At 42.1% G+C, this 18,699-nt stretch overlaps 1 protein-coding gene and 1 long non-coding RNA gene across 3 annotated transcripts in view; one reads left to right on the forward strand and one right to left on the reverse strand.

Moving 5' to 3' along the window:
* Positions 1-903: 903 nt before the first annotated feature.
* Positions 904-4,862, reverse strand: LOC308669366. 2 transcript variants are annotated; one of them, XR_014026738.1, is made up of 4 exons: positions 4,743-4,862; positions 3,200-3,275; positions 2,286-2,446; positions 904-1,416 (listed from the first exon to the last, which is right to left on the reverse strand). It is a non-coding gene; the product is annotated as an uncharacterized lncRNA (long non-coding RNA). The 2 variants fall into 2 exon arrangements; XR_014026739.1 differs by lacking the exon at positions 4,743-4,862 and having other exon boundaries at positions 3,200-3,499.
* A 304-nt stretch (positions 4,863-5,166) lies between these two features.
* Positions 5,167-18,699, forward strand: part of LOC308669360 (protein lifeguard 3-like) — a 54,847-nt gene continuing 41,314 nt past the window's right edge. The window contains exon 1 of the mRNA XM_081329997.1: positions 5,167-5,280. The gene's annotated coding sequence lies outside the window, so the exon portion shown is untranslated. The remainder of the gene's footprint in view (positions 5,281-18,699) is intronic.

The following is an 18,699-nucleotide window of genomic DNA, read 5'->3' on the forward strand; positions in this document are numbered from 1 at the left end:
GCTGCTCAACTCCAGCGCACCTGTCAAATCCCCAAGAAAACAGACTGTCTCTTCATACAAACTCTTCCATCTTCAAAGATATTATCAAACTTGAAATGAAGTCATCTAACATCTTTAAAAGGCACCAGTGGAGCCAGAGTGCCACAGTGTGGTTACTATTAATCTCTACAGCAATGAGCAGTATTACCTGAGGCTTTTTTTTTAATTCTTCCTATGTACTTTAAGTGGCTTAAAGAAGTCTTGGGTGAAGGGAGGGAATCTAGCACTAGAGCAATCTTTATTGTACACTGTCCAGAATCCCTCGAGGGAGATGGGCAGTTCAGAACTGTGAAATATAAATAAATATACCTTCTCCAACTCTGTATCGTCAAATAGTTTGATTATTATTCCTCCTCTCTTTCCCCATCAGCGTGCTCATTAGCTGTGTCTGTGGCCAAAACAAGAAAAGGAAGCTAGGTAGAATAAATGCTTGGATGCCTTTGGAACACAGAAGTCATAATCACATGCAATCACGTACGTGGTGTTTGATCAACTTGCACTTATGCACTGTGGGTTGTACATACACATCGCATAATTGTTTTCATTAACCGATGCCATCTGGGACCTGGGAAGAGGACCTTCTCCACAGTGTACCTGCCCTTTGGACCAGACTCCCCTATGAAATATGGAGGCTTCTTATTCTTTTAGCCTTCATGAAGGTTGTGAAGACCTTCCATCAAGCACTAGATCAGGATAAGAGATGAGCCCAACACATGTGGATTTGGGATGAAAGTGCAATGGCATCTTGATAGTGTGTAGTGGATTTATTTTTGTTTAGTTTTTTATTGTTGCATATTATTGTTGTTAGCCTCCCAGGATTATATTGTATGAGATGGGTGGTCACATGACACTTTTGGATGAATAAATGCTTGTTATGTGCCTGTGAGACAAAGAGAGAGAAACAAGTTGCCTTGTCTATTCTCCTTTTCAGCGACTTCAGTACTAACAATGCATTTTGATTAATTGGAGAAAAAGCTGAATGTATTTCAAGCTAACTTAAGGACCACCAACGTGGTGTTTTTTTTAAAAAAAACAACAACCAATCTTCTTTCAGAGAATGATTTTATTTATTTAAAAGCCATGTAAATTGAATAAATAAAAATTTATTACAATTACTAAAAGAACATTTAAATTTAAACACACGAAAAACAAAACCACACAGCAGCTGGTATGATTCAACACCGCTAGGAAACAGGGCTCCAGCCCCAGGCACAGAACCAGGTCTTCAAGGCTGTCAGGAAGGCCAACACAGTGCGAGCCAGCCAGGAGGGATGATCTTCCAGAGGACGGGCACCACAGCAGAAAAATCTCTTCTTAGCATCCCAACAGCTGGCGCTCCTTGGCTGATGCTACCTGCAACATGCCTCTCTTTCCAGACTGGATGGGACAGGTAGAAACAACCAAGAAAATGCAGTCACATAAGTAAGGATATTATGTTGAAGTTAACATAAATCTAGGCTTTCTTACTTTAAAAAATGTTATAGAAACACTACAAGGTTCTGGCAATACCTAAAAAGAATCATGTGCCGAAACCTGTTCTGAAATGTTCCACCTCATAAAAATGGAGAAATCCCACGTAAGGTCACAGACTCAAGTTGTATATGATGCAAGGGTTCTGTAATCAAAAGGAACTTTTGGAGGGAGGGAGGCAAAAGAATTAAAAAAATCCAGGCAGCCTCAAAAATGCCTGATGGATTTTGCTCATATGGCAGCTTATCCAGTTAATTGCACGACAAGGTTCACATGACAAACAGCATTTGAGAAGAGATAGGTTTGGAAGAGACTTCCAACTGAATAAAAAGTAGCAGATAAAGGACTACAGCAACATCCCTTCAAATTGATAACCTTACTTCAGGTATCTCTGCACCGCTTTAATCTTCAACAAAAAATGTTGAAGGTTTAGTTAGAGAACTGATACATAATGACTAGTTTGATCTTATCTTTAGAAGTTTTGAAAAATATTTTCATTTAGCTCAATAGCTCCCTGTGGCAACATCTTTTTCAAGTTGCAATCATAAGAAAACTACCAGCTCAATTTTTCTACAATGAGGCAAAATCAAAAGAAGTTCTTGGGAGCTACATTACTTGGTGTGTGAAATATGATAGAGGCTGGCTTCAGCAGCAGCCAGCACCTAATTTTGTAGAACAGGAATTAGGCAAAGTGATTACAGCAGATTTCCTGCCTTATCTGATTTTTTTAAAAGACCACTTATGCATTAAATTAAAAGAATAAAATGGGAAGATACCTTTCTTCAAAGGACAACATCAGACTTCAACACCGTATTTGTTTACATCACTTTTTAAATGCTTTGAATCAGCATTGGCTCTCGGCATCTCCATGGACTAGTCTCTGGAGTTTTCTTGGTAGCATTTTCCAAAGTGGTTTATCACTGTTTCCTTTCTAGGGCTGAGAGAGAACAACCAGTCAAAGTCACTTAATTGGCTATGTGCCTAAGATAGGACTAATGCTCACAGTCTCCTGGTTTCTAACATGGTATCTTAACCACTATAACAGAACCCTATAATCTTAAATTATTAGTCAGGAAAGCAACTACCCCTTCCACATCAACTGCATTTCATTCCAATGCCGTTCATCTAACTCTCTGACCAAGTAGCACAAAACTTTCATTATGTCATATGACTAAAAACGACTGATCCACAATGTGAAAGGTAAGCGAGTCCCAGACCCTCTATCGGTATATCCATTTCTTCCTACACTCCCACAAAAGTCATTCCTCTGAGACTGGAACAGAGGACAGGCAGTAGAGGAGCTGTTCTCCCTCCCACCTTACTGTTTTTCAAGGGAGGGGGAGAAAGGAACGGCTCCTTCACTCCCAGCATTGAAATAGCATCAGAAACTGACTTAGGAGATCTACTTTCTTGTTTTCCCTTCTGTGGTAAAAAAAAATCTTGGTATTTTGGTACTGGGAAAATACTGGTACCAAAAGATTCACTTCTCATCCTGGTCTCCTTGCTTTTCCTGCCAGCCATAAGTTGGCTAGAGAAATAGGAGTGATGCTTTCTGGCACAGTGGGAGAGTCCCCATTCTCCTCCTGCCAAAATGCAAAGGGCCCCCAAAATCCACTAGGGACCAGAGAGAGCGTGCATCTGCACCCACCTCAGGTAGTCAGTGGGTAAAAGGCAGGCCCCCACCTCTTACCTTATGTCATTATGATTACACGTGAGACAGGCCAGATAGTAGAGCTTGTGCTGGAAGAAACTCCCAAACTCGGCTTCTGAAGTGGAGCAAGAAAAGACAAGCAGATACTGATTTCGTGTTGGGCTAAGAGTAAGTTAAGGATGACACTGGGCATTGATGTCCTCATTAAGCAGTTGGTGGAGGTGTCTTTGTGCTGCTAAGCACAGGCTGAGCAAAGGACCCCCAAGACAAAGTGAAGGATTGCAGCTCAAGAATGGAACATCAGCTCTGCATGCAGGTTTCCTATTTAGGCCCGGGCCTCTCCAGTTTATGCTGGGAAAGACTCTGGTCTGAAACCCAGGAGAGTAGTTTAACAATTTGATGCAGTCGGTAATGAGCTACATGTAAAGTAAATCTGAGCCAATGCAAACCAGTTTCACCTGTTTCTATTCAAAGCAGACAGGCATGAAAAAAGTTACATTGTAGCAATGCAGTCCGTGTGCACAAATTATAACTGCATCCTGCACTATTTACCCTCAACCTTGGTGGAGCAGTGGGCTAATGCCTCCTTAAGTAACACCAGCTGCCTGCAATTAGTGCAGGTTCGAGTCCCACCAGGCTCAAGGTTGACTCAGCCTTCCATCCTTCCGAGGTAGGTAAAATGAGGACCCAGATTGCTAGGGGCAATAAGCTGACTTTGTAATAATGCCGCTGGGGGGTGGGGGTGAAAGCCTTAATAAGCAGGCATATACATAGAATGAAGGCTATTGCTAAGCACATTGATTTGTGCTTCTTAGGTTGTAAGCCGCCCTGAGTCTTCGGAGAAGGGCGGGATATAAATGGGATTAAATAAAATAAAATAAATAAATAAACCCCAAGAGAAATTCTGGTGGACACTCACGTATGGGACATTTTTTTGGGGGGGAAAAATACAACTATGCATTGCCAGACTTCATAGTCCCTTATTCTAAAACCTAATCATCAGAAATGACAATGCTAATGTCCCCATTCAATGACACTCCTCATTTATTTCCAGTGCAAGCTGCTGCCAAGATGACCAAAACTGTCAGGACCCACCCCAAACCATGTCTTAGGAAGACAAAATTCTTGGAGTCAAATCTATTCCAAAAAGAATCTTTACTATGACATGCTTGGTTGTAGGAAACAAGACAGGACTTAATATTATCCCATGAAGTAAACCCTTATAAAGAGTTCCCGGTTTAACCCCCCCTTAACCCCATTTGGTCAGTTCCCCATCCTTTCTCTCCTAGCATCCATCTCGTGGGAAAAAGAAACTTAGGACCCTTCATGTTTATTGCTCTCTTCCGTGACACAAGCCAGATGCTAGCCCCTCCCCTTTTGTTTCCCCAGTTCAAAAGGCTTCTCCTTTCCTTTGAAATGCCTAATACCGGTTCAATACACATCTATTCTCTTCTCTTCGGGAGATGGCAGCATCCCTGGAATAACGTTTGAAACATTCCATTTACGAATATGATATAAATGGATTCTGACAAAAAAACACTCCTCCTTTTCCTGCTGCTCTCTGGTGCGGGTTACAACTTACACCATCCCCAGCCAGAATATCCAGGCATAGGCAAGTAGCCCGCCACCACTGTGAGCACGAAGTCACCGTTTCCGAGCCCAAGCAGTCGCACGTCAGAAACGTTGCACGGCTTTCGGCTCGTCGGGGCGGACACTTCCGCTTCCAAAAAAACCTTCCGGTTGCTTTCCCAGCGCCTCGCAACCTGTAATAAAACTTTCCGTCTGTACCAGGGGTCGGCAACCTCGGCTCTTTTATGACTCGTGGACTTCAACTCCCAGAATTCCTGAGCCAGCTGGGAGTTGAAGTCCACGAGTCATAAAAGAGCCGAGGTTGCCGACCCCTGGTCTGTACTTTCCCGAGCACGCCTCTGGGGGGCGCCTCTGGGGGTTATTTTAGGCCAGCGAGGGCGGGGTCCAGGGGCCGCCTCTGTTGTTTTCCCGGCGTGCCCCGCCCACCCTCCTTCTCCGAAAGGCCGTCAGACCTGTGGCGAACATCAGCGCGAGGGGTGGAGCGGCTGCGAAAGTTCTCGGTGGGGCGAAATCGCGAGCCGGTTGCGGCGGTAAGTCTGGAGAAAAGTAGTTAAAGGCTTACTAAGAGTCGCCGGTGGGCTTTTTATCCGGAGAAGTTGGCCGGCTGGGACTGAGTCCTACGGGCTTCGGGATCTTTTCTTCCGTCCTGGCTTCGGTCGAGCCTGCCGGAACTTCTCACGGCTTCGGGGTTTCATCCGGATAACTGATCTCGAGGAGCGCGGTTCGCTTTCGGTTTTTGAGCCCCTTTTGCGTTTGCTTCCTTTCCGACGTGCACGGGCAAAAAAGCAAAACGGCGTTCAGCGCTTGCCCCCAAACCTGGAGCTTTTGAGTTGGCCGCTGGGAAGTCTGGAATATTTCAACAGGCAGGCGAGTAGGAGCTTCTGCGCTCTTGTCAAAGGCAGTACTGGTAGTCCCTTGACCGACGTCGACAGTTGAGCCCCAAATTTCTGTTGTTAAGTGATACGTGTGTTAAGGGAGCTTTGCCCCAGTTGACGACCTTTCTTGGACAGTCATTAAGTGCATCACTGCTGCTGAGAAAGTTAGTAACAAGGTCGTTAAGTTAACCTGGCTTCCCCACCAATTTTGCTTGTCAAAAGGTCGCAAAAGTTGACCGTCATAAATATGAACCAGTTGTTTAAGTGTCCAAATATTGGTCACATGATCATGAGGATGCTACAAAGGCTGTAAGTGTAAAAAGTGTTCCTAAGTCACTTTTTTAGAGCCGTTGTAACTTCTAACGTTCAATAAATGAACTGTAGTAAGTCGAGGATTACCTGTACTTCGGTTGCCCCAGGTCTATACGAGGAAGATTACTTCTGCTGACAAACCTTCCGCATACGCTCAGAGGCTCTCTTGCATTACTGTTTAGTCGACATAATTGTGAGATTCTGTGACTTGTGACAGAGACTTTGTCCAGAATAAGCCTAGGTCAGTGGTTCTTAAACTTTTCTTCACCACGGACCCCCTTTAAATACCTTTTGTGGCCATTGGCCATGGCCACAGATCCCCCACAAGACTTAACTCAAGATTTAAATCCTTACATTTCTTCAAGCCTTCACAGACACCCCGTGACAACATCACAGCCCTCCCCAGGGGTCTGTGGACCACAGGCTGAGAACCGTTGGCCTGGTGGTGATTTCCTCAATGATCTCCTGTATAAGAAACTGGAGCTGTTAATAGGAATAGGAGGTTCTCTGGTTTGCTTACTGCTATTTTAATTTGATCTCTGGCTTTCCTTATAATGGGTGTGGTGGCTATACCAAGGCCTGCCTCCGTCTGCTGCCTGTCGCCTTTAGTAGGCATTTATCACCAGGCTCCTCCACCATCCAGGGTGTGGCTAGAGGGGAGAAGCAGCAGTTCTAACTGAAATACAGTCCCTAGGGAAATTCGCCTGCTTCCTATTGTGATACGGCTTGAATCCCAGGAAACATTTATACTTGGCGCTTGATTGTCTAATTGCCTGACTTTCATCCTGGCTTCATACAGTAAATAATGTATAAATTCCAAAGGCAACTAACAGAGTTGGACAACACGTGTGTATACCTACAGGACCACATTTAACTTGGATGTTTTACACGAGATAGTGAGCTTATGTGTTTATGTGTGTTGAGAGCTGCCCAAGAAATTTATTGAAGGGCGAATATCAGCTCTTCAAGTCTTTGACAACCTAAACTTGTGTCCTCCAGCCTGAGTCGGTGTGGCTGGTGGGCATTATGGAAGACTAAGTCTAATAGCATCCTTGGGTTTTCCAGTTGGGGAAGGCTGCTTTATGCAGCAAGAGGTGTCGATTGGAAAAGGGAGGGAAAAGGAATCTGCATTTCCTCTATGGAAAGCTCAAAGAGGCTTCCAAACGAGATTGAGATGATGCTTGACTGTCCCAGAAACTAGTCATTAGTGGTGGAGGAAGCCACCCCAAACGTGGTGACCTTCATGAGTGATGTAATGGGTGGAACAGAGCCTTTTCTGATTTTTATTGCCTGGCATTGCGAAATCCTTAATCTTGCCACACACTGGCAAGAGCAATGAGGTCTCTGACCTGTCCAACCCAATCCTAAACTTGGTAACTTTGGGTTTCTTTTTTTGGTCTGTTACACAACAGTGTAGCTGGAAGTTATGAAACCAGCCCAAAATGTCTAGGGAAACATGGAACTACAAATAGTTCTGAACTTAAGACCATTTGTTTAATGACCTCTAAGTTATGATGGCAGTGGGAAAAAATGACTTTATGTTGATCCTTGCACTTAAAACTGTTGCTGTGTACCCGCGGATCAAATGATCATGATCAAAATTTGAGCACTCTGCAACTGGAATGTATTTATGACGGATGCAGCATCCCAGGGTCATGTGGTCATCCTTTACACTTTACGCATAGTGATGTGCTTTAAGTCATAAGATCACAAGGATTGTTCTGGCTGCCGTTGTGGAAGAATTAGCTGACTCTGTGTCGTTTACCCAGGGGATGCCCAAATGTATGATTCCTACACTGGGGTAGCTTTTTCCTTGTCGCCATATGAGCACATATTAGGGAAACCCTTGAGACTTTCTGTATGCAACTCCATCACATATAGTCTACCTTTGAACTTGTAAAAAAATAAGTCCTTTCATATTTGATTATTGGGAGAGTAATTGTGACGTGTTTTTAGCATTGCTGCTATAGGCTAAATAAATAAAACTCGGGGGACTTCCAGCAAGCAAAGTCAGTGGGGCAACTATTTATATTTGTTTATTAACCGCGAACGTCACTTAAAGACCATGGCAAAAAAAGTCATAAGATTGGATGCAGTGCAAGGACCCACATTGCTTAGTGATGAACTTTCCAGGCCCATTTGTAGTTGTAAATCAAAAACTACCTGTAATGTTTTGACTCTGAAGTTGCTTTATCATGGATTTTAAGAAACTAGCTCAGTGGGTATTGGCAGTACTGAGAACATGGATGCCCTGGTCAGCTCTCCTACATAAAGCATTTGGCTTGTTCTTATACTGCTCATAGCAATTTGACCTCTAGACATCAGCAGGTGTAATTGTATGTTACGTACAACTCATAGTGAATTTAGGAAGTGAGTTACAATAGTGATTTCCCCTTCCTCCCAATGTAATCCCTTGATTGTGGCTAACGCTATGCCATTAAAAATTCCCAGATGGCAGAAACAGAAAATTAGGGGCTAAGTAGGGGAATATCCTTGAAAGAAGATGAAGCTGGATAAGTAGCATTTTAATTCCACAGTTCTTCACATTGCAATTTGTAGTTTCAGGTCACACCCGTCTCATTTGCTAATGTCTGCAAACAAAACTGCTATTGAAAGTGCAGGTGTAGCAAAAAGTAATACAGAAATAACCAAATCTCTTTGGCAGCCGGTGGGGTGGGGAGTGAGTATGAAATAGACCTCATCCCATCTCTGAAGGCTGTGGATTCTTTCTTTTTTATGAGCACCTCTTGGCTCAAACCATTTTGTTTAACTATCAATTAAAATAAGCGGGCTTCAGCTCCTTCAGGATCGCAAGGTTCAAAAAAATGTGACTTGCATGCTACTGCCTTCCTGACCTAACACAGTGACCAGATAAGTTTATCTGCAAGTTCCAGAATCCCAAGCCACTACAAGGCTCCTTCAACCTCACTTTATCTTCTCTGCTGACTGGCAACAGTCTCCTTGAATGAAAAGGCTCTGTCAGTAAGCTGGAGCCCTCCATTTTTTCAGATAATTTTAGTTAACTAGATTGCAATGCCTTTTCCCCCAGGACAGAGTGGATACGTAGTCCTCACCAAGCACCCTTAGCTTGTGCTTATTTCAGCTTGCTTTCTATCTCCTGAATTTTGATGTAACCTATATATGTAGCTCAGTTTTGTAATTTGTATAAGGAATTGGCAATTCAGAACCAGCTTCAGACTATACTTCCAGCTCTGAAAGGTGAGATTTAGATGAACAACCTTCGCTTACTCTGATCTTTGTAGCTTAAGTTGGGGAGCATCATTTGCGCACTTGGATCTCTTATTCCAGGAAAGTAATAACTTCCAGCTTTGCTGGACTCCCATTCATCCCAGCTAAGGAGGATGCTCTCCAAGGATGATGAACATTATATTCCAAAATATCTAGAGCAGGGGTCCCCAACCTCTGGTCCGTGGACCAGTACCGGTCCGTGGCATGCCAGCAACCAGTCTGCACAAACTAGCAAAGCCCCAGGTAGCACACAAAACCTCGCACTCTGGCGGAAAAACCTTTCTCCACAGAACCGGTTCCTGGTCCCCAAAAGGTTGGGGACCTCTGATCTAGAGGGTATCTGGTTGGGGAAGACTGATAAGTTGAAGAATGTATTTATTTATTTACTTATGTTATTAATTTATATGGCTACCCACTCCCCACGTGACTGAAGGTGACTATCAAAATTGGCAACAAACAAATAATAAACCAAAAATGTAAAAACACATCACAGGGAGGACAGTTCACATAGTGATGTCAGAAGTCTTGATTCAGTGCCTGGGGCCAGAGCTATGTCTTCAAAAGGCAGGTAGGTCAGGGCCATATAATCTCAAGGGGCAGGTGTGGTGAGAAAGAAGGCATGTCCTCTGAGCCTCATAAAAGGATAACTACCAGGTACTTGAGTGATGGGACCCAGGACATGCCAACCTTATCAGAGCTTATAGAATAAGAATTTGGATGTCAGCAGCCCTATAAGAAGATACCTCAAGTGCCATGAAGGGTTATAGGTGGTGATAAGCATCTTGAAGAGCATGCAATGGTGCAAAACCCACTCACAACCAGTACAGCATGCACAATCAGGTACTGCATGCTTCAGTATGCTCATAAACTACATGTGTCACTGTGTCCTAGACCGGTAGTAGCTTCCACAGATTTTCAAGGGCAGTCCTATTTAGACAATATTACAGTAAGTCACCAATAAGAGGTGACTCAGGCATTAATGACCGCAAGTATGGACCCAATCCAAGAACAGATGTAATTGGCATACAGTGAATTTGTGCAAAGGCCTCCTAGCTGTGGGTGCCACTTTTCAAGCAGACATTCTGAGTCTAAAGCAATTCCAAAACGTGAAATAGGTCTTCCTGGGATAATGTAAAGGTAAAAGTAAAGGTTCCCCCGCACATGCATGCTAGTCGTTTCTGACTCTAGGGGCCGGTGCTCATCTCCATTTCAAAGCTGAAGAGCCGGCGCTTGTCCGAGGACATCTCCGTGGTCATGTGGCTGGCATGACTAGACACCAAAGGCGCACGGAACACTGTTACCTTCCCACCGTAGTGGTCCCTATTTTTCTACTTGCATGTTTACGTGCTTTTGAACTGCTAGGTTGGCAGAAGCTGGGACAAGTAACAGGCGCTCACTCTGTTACGCGGCACTCGGGATTCGACCCGCCAAACTGCCGACCTTCTGATCGACACGCTCAGCATCCTAACCCACTGAGCCACCGCGTGGGATAATGTAAGCTCATCCAAAAAACCAAATATGGATGATCTCCTGATTTAGGTAGCCTCAAAATCAACTGTCACCCAATATTGCTAGAGTTTATCTTAAACCAGTTCTTCCATTTCAAGACTCCCACAACCTTCAGACACATACAGGACCCAGCTGGTCAAGGGTACATTACTGCAGGGCTTTTCAACCAGTGGTACATTGGCACCTGGCAGGTGGTACGTGACCATCCTAGAAAAGTGGTAGTGGGGGAGGGGAATGAGCTGAACCGGTGGCAGCACCGCACAAGCCTGAGCGAGAGACAGCTGGAGCTGCAGAGCTGTCAGGGCTCAGCGGAAGCACCAGGATCAGCGCCAGGCTCCAGCTGGAGCTTGGTGCTGATCCTGGCACTTCTACTGAGCCCAGAAGAAGCGCCGATCAGCTGGAATGTTGCAGCATCTCCAGGGTCTTGTGATTTACATTCAGATGCTTGGCAACTGATTCATTTTTATGACGGTCACAGTGTCCCAGGGTCATGTGAAGTGACCAAAACCTGCTGCAACCACCCAGCAGACTGGGGGGATAAAAACCAAACACCCCCCACCCCACCCCCACTGCCAATCATCAACAGAAATGCTCACAACAATGAAAACCTTGGACAGGAGGAAGAGCGCTGCCGGGCGGGCAGGCAGGTGTCTTTCTCGGGTGTGGCTTGGGGGGCACTTTTTTCAGTGCCATTGTAACTTTGAACAGTCACTAAGCGAACTGTTGTAAGTCAAGGACTACCTGAACTTCATCACTTTTTTCCTTTTTTTTTTTTTTGGCCAAATTTTTGACACTTTGCTAGGCAACTGGTGGTACTCGGATGTTGCCATATCCTAAAAGTGGTACAGTGGGTGAAAAGGTTGAAAAGCCCTGCATTGCTGGGCACTATCAGCATACTGATGTTAATTAAGTCCAGGGTGATGGATCACTCTATTCAGCATCCTCAGGCAGATGTTAAATAGAAAATCAATCCTGGAGCATCCCACAAAGCAAGGACATAAGGCATCCTGTTTTACCCCCCAAAGCAAATGCATCTCTCTTTCCCCAATACGACTGGAACCAGTCCTGGATGTGGGAAGATACCACTACAACACCATGCCTTCAGTTTCCATCACCTGAGCAGAAGAGTACTGTGTCTGATGCTTTTTAAAAGTTGCCAAGAGATTAAGGAGGGCCAGCATAGAATCCATCCTTGTGGCTATATCCTGCTGTAAATTATCCCCATGCATCATCACTGCTGGCTCAGGCCTGTGTCCAGACTTGAAACCCGACTGGGAGGGATCCAGACAATTAGCTTCTTTCATCCATTTACAATGTATTATGACAACATTGAAAGTAGTCAAAACACAGTACAAAACATGACCATTACACAATATGATTTTCACGTGAAGTCCAACTGGCCACCTTCCCAGTTTTGAAACCTGGGAGGGGATCAGACCAGACCAGCAGATTGGCCCAATCTTTTCCAGATGAGAAATTTCTATGGCCCAGAATTCCTTAATGGAAGTGCTGCTTCTTCACATGTATTCTCTTCTCTCTACCTACCTCCTGAATAGAAAGAAAAGGAGCCAAAATGAGGAAGACGGAAATATGATCAGACTTTTCCTTTCCGATTTACTCCACCCTGCCTGGCAGTCAGAATATTGGTTTTCCTCCATGGCTTTGTATTTAAACTCAGCTGTGGAGCAGGGCTGAAGGACTGAACACTTTCCTGTTTCTGAGATATTCAGAAGGGAACATAGAAAACGTTTAACTCTCCAGGTTTCTGGAAGAATGCCATATCCATACCGCACTTTAAAGCAGAAGGTGTGTTGTTATTGTTTCCTTCTTCTGAAAGAGCCAGTGCGAACCACACCTTATAGAGAAGTTGTTCCTTCAAGACTTCAAGTATTGGCTTGCTTGATTTTTTAAAAATCTTCATTAAACAAAGATAGGGGAAGATCAGATTCTGGCCCTTTTAATAAGAATCTTGTCCCTGCTTGACACCCTAGCCCCAAGATTATTATTATTAAAAGGGCCAGAATTTGATCTTCCGCTACCTTTTTTTTTAATGAAGATTTTTAAGGGCAGAGGAATTGCCCTTTCTGTCTCTTTCTCTGTGGTAGATGAGCATTTAGTTGTTTTCACATGTCATCTAAAGTCCTAGTCTGCTAAACTGATTTAATAAACTAGAACTGCCTGGTTCACGCAACATGTTCAGTCAGAGTTTTAAAAGTATTTTATGCCTAAACATAATGGTGATCAGACATGAATTTAAGCATCAATAAGCAAGGGGAGAAGAAATCAGCATTTTATCAATTCACATGCATCAAATGAACGTAGATGGAAATATATATAGGAACACTAGTATATAATTATTCCAGTACTTGAGGGGCTGCCACAAAGAAGAAGAGGTCACGTTATTCACCAAAGCACCAGAGAGCAGGACAAGAAACAATGGCTGGAAACTGACGAAAGAGAGAAGCAACCTGGAATTAAGGAGAAACTTCCTGACAGTGAGGACAATTAACCAGTGGAACAGCTTGCCACCAGAAATTGTGGGCGCTCTATCACTGGAGATTTTTAAAAAGAGGCAGTCACTTGTCTGAGATGGCATAGGTTCTCCTGCTTGAGAGGGGGGCTGGACTAGAAGACCTCCAAGGTCCCTTCCAGCTCTATTCTACTCTATTCTAATAGTTCATAAGCTGAATTTAAATAAGGTTGTTCATCCATTGGTTTGGGTGTATATGAGAAGAAGCTGTGCAGATGGAAGAGTGGATATGCCTACTACCCTATCTCTTAGTTATGCACTGTTTTTTTATTATTTATAAAAAATATATTTGTACCACCGGGTGTTTCATATTTGAAAGTGATAAGAAGCATGTGGCTGAATGAATGAGTGAGATTCAAAGGACCAAAGCTTAGTGAGAGAGGAATGAATCAATATGATGCCAGCTTTTAGATGTTTCTGATACATATAACATGTTTTCCATGAGTTACATTTTAATGTGGATTCTATTTTTATAGCTAATCACACGCAGTACTAATATGCAAGCATTCCTTGTTTTTATAATTTACCTGTGGAACTCCGGACCGCCCCCGATCTGCGTTCATTTCGCCGGGACCTGAAAACCTGGCTTTTCAATTTATCAGGCCTGGACTGAAGGGGTTTTAGTTTTTTAAATATTGTTTTAATTGTTGGGCTTAATTAATTTAATTTATTTTAATTTTATATTATCTTTTATATTGTATTTTATGCTGCCCTGTAAACCGCCCTGAGTCCTTCGGGAATAGGGCGGTATAGAAATCTAATTAAATAAATAAATAAAAATAAATAATATCTCTTCTCCTGGTGTTCTCAGATAAGAAAGTCTTGAAACAAAGCTTTCTTTTAAGAGTGCCTGTTTCAGCCACACCATGTGTTATTCACTGGAGTGAAAATGAAAAATGCCATGGCAGAGCAGAAAGCTATATTGAGCTACAGCAGAAAGACTTTTCTTTCAGACACATTCTTAGGGCATAATAATAATAATGTCAGCATTTTGGAATCCTTTTTCTTTTTAGCCCATTGGATATAATGATTGTGCCATAATATATTTAAGAGGAATACATACAACCTTGTGAACTTTAATAACCGTTAAATAACTACCAGGTCTAACTAGTTTGTGACCATTTCAAAGCAGATAAATTGGATGCATTCCCTGAGTTTGTAAACATGTAGTTGTTTATATGACTCAAAGGAACTGCAGATTCCTTGTAGTTATATAAGAAAGTCTGGCAGTCTTTGGGGGAAGAAAACATTTTGCATGGCATAGCTTCCAGATAGAGTGGCAGAATACAGCTGAAAAGGATTATCCAGCCATCTTTTTTTTTTAGCTACACACAAAGTTAAAGAAAAACAAGATGAATAGAAAATAAAACCATCTCCGCTATGAAATGGTCCAATTTTGCATGGACTTCTTTTAAACAAATAAATGAAACATGGCTATCACATGTAGATGCATTTCAACAATCCCTGCAATTAATTAATCTGAGTAGCTGCCTAGAACAGAATAACAGAATTGGAAGGGACCTTGGTATCATGTGGCACCACTCTTGGGCCAAAATGTCTCTTGCTGTGTAGTTTTCCTTATTGAATTTCATCTGTTAATAAGTCACAGAGGTTTGCATGGGGAAAAACAATTTGGATTCCAGTTCATATTTTTTTCTTTTAGGTCATATAGCTGTGAAGCTTAGCTTGGGGCACTTTCCCCCCACAGAAAGGTCCCCTATAATATGATGGATTATAAATCCCGTCAATCTCAGCTAGTTTGAGTGTAAGTTGTAGTCCAACTCTTCTTGCAAATTCCATGGTGGAAATAACCTGAGGCAAGTTAATTTAGCAGTTCTACATGCTTTGCCTAATTTCTCCTAAGCCATCTCCCTTATTTCATAAATGTCACAGAATTGGCATGGATCTTTTCTTCCACAGTCTGTTGTTTTCCAAGTACAGTATATTGGATGACAACTGTCAGCATCTCAGACTGTACTGGCTGGGAATGATGAAGAATGCAGTCCAGAATTCCTGGAGTTCTTTAAAACTTCAAAAAGCTATTTGTTACATACAGTAACTCTGAATGAGGTTCCTTCCGTTCTTAAATACTAGTGGTAACCTTTAGATAATTATTGGGGCCTCTTTTAATTAAAATCAGTTCAGCATAGTTATATTTAAAAGAAATAAATTTATTTTGAAAATGAAATATTATTCAAGATTCTCCACTGATCACTGAACCCAAATGGGTTGTATATAATATCCTCAAACTGAGAAAGCTAATATAATAGAAATAGGTCTAGACTTGGCTAAACCTAAAAATCTTGTGCAAAAATATGAGACATATAGGCTTGCAAGCTGAACCTTATTTTACAGAATCCTCTCTGCTGTTTCAGCAGGAACATCCTGTCACTTCTAGAACAATTCACAATCTGGCACTTGTAAGGACTGAATAGTGCAACTGAGATGTGGTAACGCTGGAGTCTCTTGCTAGGAATGTTAGGAGCACAGAATTAAGAGATTTTTCCTGAGCTAATTTTTCCTAATCCTGTTTTTCCAGTTCTGTCATTGGTTTTCAAATAGCATTCTAATTTTTAAAAAATGTAATTGGAGTCCAGCAGTGCAACTGTCAGGTGCAAAGAATCAGGATCATACATTAGGTTGCTGTCAAGAAGATTTATTGCTCAAGTCTATATACAAGAATCTAGTCAACTAACCAATGCTAAATTGGGGGTAGGTAGTTAAGGGTCAACAGAATTCAGGAGCAGTTATAACTCTAGACCAATGACTTACTTAACTCCACCCCAGCTCTGCCTATTCGTCTCCTACAGGAATTCCTTGTATCAGGATAATCTCTACACCATTAAAGAAAAAAAAAAGATATAGAAATGGATATAGAAAAAAGATAGCACTCTTTGGAGGGGTTTGGGATTATTTTATGAGAAAGCCATAACTGATGGCACTGTGAACATTTTGGTTTGTAATAACATGCACATAAATGACAAATCCACTTACCTGACATTTTTATTTCAGCTATGTTGTCCTCCACATATTAAGAAGAGTGGATGTTTGAAGTGATTCTTTTTCCTCTTATCCATATCCCCTTTGGAAATTGTTTTCTTCTCTAGGAGGAAAAGTAGGCTAATCGAAAGAAGCAGGAAGAGAAGACAAATTAAAACATTCTTTCTTCAGCACTTCTTTGTTCTAATTTAGAGTTATCCTTTTCTATTGCCAAATTAAAGCAAAAGAATAAAAACAGAAGGAAATATCACATCTCTCATAATGTACAACTTGACTCTTTATAGGGAGGGGTAGAAGAAATATGGCTGCAAAATGGCTAACAATGATCTCATCCAGCAACATCTGGATTCATTATGCAATGATTGTAGGTGGACATGTGACCGAGTCTGTTGTGCTGAGCCCAGATACCTGTGAGTTGGGTGACTTGGCTTCTGCACCTATGATATTCAGTAGAAAAAGGAATTTCAGCCCACTGAACAATGGCACCAATGAAATGGTGCATTTACAAATGAACTGGGAATCCCAAGAGTCATCTACTTTCAAGTAAGCCCCAATGGATTCTATAGGGCCTACTTCTAAGTATAGTATTGTGTAGTAAGAGAAGGATGTTATTGCGGGGGGGGGGGCTTGCAACAAAAGGTTGCATTATGGAATGAAGTTATTTAGGATTCCATCAACAACGATCAATTTTTGTGGCCGCTTTGTATGCTAAGTTGTCATTGGGCTATTTTGTGGGTTCCCTCTAGAATTCATAAGATCATAGAATCATAGGGCTGGAAGGGACCTCGGAGCTTGTAATGGTTAACCCAACCCCCTGTCCAAAGTAGGAGTCCTTATACCATCCCTGATAAATGGCTGTCCAATCATTTTTTTGAAAAGCCTGAGCAATAGAACACCCACAATTCTGGGAGGCAACCTGTTCCATTGATAATCATTCTCTGTGTCAGGAAATTCTTCCTTATTTCCACATGGGGACTCCCTCTGACAAATTTCCACCCATTGCTTCATATCTTGCCCTCAGGTACTATGGAGAATAAATCAATGCACTCTTTCCTATGGCAGCCCTTCAGATATTGGAAGACACCTCTCAGGTCTCCCCCAAGTCTTCTCTTCATTAGGCTAAACATATCTAGTTCCCCCAGCCATTCTTCATGCAATTTAGCCTTCAGGCCCCTTATCATTTTTGTTGCTCTTCTCTGCATTCTTTCTAGGGCCTCAGCATCTTTTTTTTAATATTGTGGTGACCCAAAGTGGATGAATACTCTTCTAAAATATTGTCCATCTGCAGTCCATGGGATTCTTCTAAGGCAGACTTGGGCATTCTATGGCCCACAGGCTACATCCAGCATTTCAGCCGTCCCTCTCTGGCCCAGAGGGGTGGTTGGGATATTGGTAGGGGCATTGGTGGGGGCATTGGTGGGGGCACTGTGTTGGCAGGGGCAGGGCAGTGTCAGTTGCCTTCCACAACAGTCCCAGTTTCTCATGTGGCTCCTTAATTTCCCATCCCCGATCTAAGTAGTTACTATTTTTTTAATTGTATAAATAAGAGAATGATCAATAATTAAGCATGTATGCTGAGCACATGAAATCTTTGTAAAAGACACTAATGTTTAGATATTTTTTCTTCTTCTTGTGTTTAAAGTAGCATTTGTGTTAATGGAATCCCATGACTTGGAAAGAATGACATCTTTCAATAAATTTAGTGGATGTTGCCCCACCTTTATTTGAGAATGATTCAGTTTCTAGGCATAAGGGTCTATTATTAGCAAAAGTTAATGTCTTTGTTATTGTGTCCAATTCCTAACCTGTCACATTATTTATTTCCAGCTGTTGATTTAGCTTTGATAAAGAAAACAGCTGACACATGAAACCAGAAGACATTTATAAGAAATATTTTCTAAATGGCTTCTTATCAACATTTTTCCTATCTTGCATTTGTTTCTAGAAGTACGTAGTCTCTGTTTATCGGTGCCTGTGTTGTTTTTCCCCCAAAGGATGTAGATTTAGAGCAAGTGCATGCATCACACTTAACTGTCATGGCTTTACTTACTGGAGGATAAATGAACCAGCTATAGTGGTAGAATGTGGCCATACATGAATAATTTTGAACAACTGTATATTCAACAAACTGGCTTGGCACAATCAGATGTTTGACTGTACTGTATGCATCTTATCTAATGAAAATTCACTTGACTTGAATCTGCTGCTAATAATAATTTGCATAGGATTAAGGTAGCTGTTAGTTTCCTCTTCCTTGCACCCCCATACTCAGTGGATCAATTAGTTTATTGATTAACCAATGACCTTCAGCTCTGACTGATTGGCCATGGTCAAGACATTCTTGTTGCTACAAGTCAAAAAGTATATTTTCTAATGAGTGCTTCGAACACAATAATCTGCCTCTATTCTGAGTTGCTGTTTTGAACTGAGATGCAATATTCTAACAGCCTATAATTAAGTCAAGTTGTTTTGGT

Source organism: Vipera berus, assembly GCF_964194415.1.
Source record: "Vipera berus genome assembly, chromosome: 1".
In the NCBI taxonomy this organism is placed as follows: Eukaryota; Metazoa; Chordata; class Lepidosauria; order Squamata; family Viperidae; genus Vipera; species Vipera berus.